The following is a 219-nucleotide window of genomic DNA, read 5'->3' as shown; positions in this document are numbered from 1 at the left end:
AAATACCCATCCTACCTTCTGTTTTCTGGGACCACTCTGGGCACCATTGTTCAGTCCAGGTATTCTGAGAGGCAGATTCCAAGATGAAATTAAACATGTAATCATTTTATTAGGTAAAATTCCTGTGTGAGGGACCTAGAGAGGGAGCCAGAGAAATCTGGGAAAGCTGTCAGTCTGGGACACAATTCTAATTATGATCCCTAGTGAAAGAGAGAGGGA

This window comes from Galeopterus variegatus, unplaced genomic scaffold, assembly GCF_000696425.1.
Source record: "Galeopterus variegatus unplaced genomic scaffold, G_variegatus-3.0.2 Scaffold16404, whole genome shotgun sequence".
NCBI classification, from domain to species: Eukaryota; Metazoa; Chordata; class Mammalia; order Dermoptera; family Cynocephalidae; genus Galeopterus; species Galeopterus variegatus.
This window is presented reverse-complemented; position numbering follows the sequence as displayed.